Raw genomic sequence first — 1868 nt, forward strand, 5'->3', positions numbered from 1 at the left:
TTGTCTCGTTCTGTTTGTTTGTTTGTTTGTTCTTTTTTGTTTCTTTTATAATTATTACATGAACTATCAGAAGCCCTAAACAAATTTAAATGTTAGGCCCTTTTTTTGCAAAATAGAGGCGCACTATTTCCTGATAGTAATTGCAAGCCCTACAAAAAATAACGTAGCATTAAAAAACCAACACTCTAAAATATATTGTATAAAAATGCTCTGTGAGGGTAATTATGTGTCCAACCAATATTGGGCATTTCTTTTGGGTATTTTTATTTATCCAGCGTGATGAAAAATTTTCCAACTCTAAAGTAATTGCCGCTTATTTTTTTAACCTTACTGGACAATTTGCTTCCCGCATTGGGTAAAATACTGCCCCGAATTGGTTGGACACATAATTACCCTCGTGCTGTTTAAAATTTTGCCCAATATTTTTTTACAGTGAAGGCTTTAAAGCAGATGCGAACCAGCAGACTAAACAGCGCCACTTCAAGTCCTTAAATACTAAAATCTGACCAGGTTTCTAACCCATAATGCAACATTCTGAGCAGCGTAGTCTTTTAATAGAGACCCACTTGAATGATAATATAGTAATTCACTACGCAACATATTCATACACCGTAATATTATTCAACCAAAATAGTAACAAAATGAGAATTTTAGTTCCTTGTCAGAACACTCTTACAAAGGTCGGACAAGAAAGGCACAGTTTTTACCCATGGGCAACATACTGTCTACACAACTAAAATCTGTCCAAATTGGGAAATAAAAACTAACAATTGGGTAATAAACATAGAGATGTATATAATCACGCTAGACTGCCGAGTCGCCATAGGCGCGCGTACTTAACGTCTGTGATTGCGCGTAGCGTGGTCGGCCATTGCTCGATAGGCCTAGATTTGCAGAAGTACCCGGATGTACGCATAGCTCGTGCGTTGTAACGCTGTGAAAGATGGATGCCGTCTCCAGCTTTTTTTCTTGAAGAAAAGAATTCAACCTCATTACAATCGAAAATATGAATGACAAATTGCATCTCAATAAACTATTAGTGTGATTACATGGGTATTATGCTATTAATTGGCATATTTACCTGTGACTTCTCGAGATGAAATTCTCTTAAATAATTTGCATTTTCCTGTCGGTTTATAGGCCTATTAATAATAACAATATTGATAATGTCAATGAATACATAAAAATAAAACATACAACGTACTTTAATAGAAGCATTGACAATTAATTCAAAAGACTGTGAATTAGCCCATCTTCTCCGCTGGATTTCCCTACCTTTAACTGCATCGTCCTTTTCCACATTTCCTTCATTCACGTCACTTGATGTTCTCATGACCAATTTGTTTATGTTGGATATAATATTTTAATTTCTATTAATATAGGCCTACTATTATGTAACTTGCTTTAATTTGTATGAAACATATCATTTTTCTAATGTACAATAATTTGTATAAGTTAGTGTTTTGATCTTTGATCATGCGCTATTATAGCAAGTAGTATAAAAGGTATCTCATTACTATTCTTGGCGTTACACCAGTGTACATTCTAAATTCCAAGGTTTTACAATAAATCCAGATCGGCTGTGAATAGTGACCAGCCGAATATAAGATTAAGATTTAAACCATATAGGATTTATACATATAAAGCTAAAAGATTTAAATTCAAACCATTTGAGATTTAAAAGTTAATCCTATACAGATTAAAAATATATCAAAAATTTGACTGGTTACCATTCACAGTCGATCTGGATTTATTTTTAATCCATGGAATTCACAGTGTACGTGTTGGTTTTTTTCTCATAGGAAAATAATTCAAAAATCTGTAGGCCTATATGGCACCGAAAATGAAATATTGATTAAAAAATGTAG

The sequence above is a fragment of the Lytechinus pictus genome, chromosome 4 (assembly GCF_037042905.1).
Source record: "Lytechinus pictus isolate F3 Inbred chromosome 4, Lp3.0, whole genome shotgun sequence".
In the NCBI taxonomy this organism is placed as follows: Eukaryota; Metazoa; Echinodermata; class Echinoidea; order Temnopleuroida; family Toxopneustidae; genus Lytechinus; species Lytechinus pictus.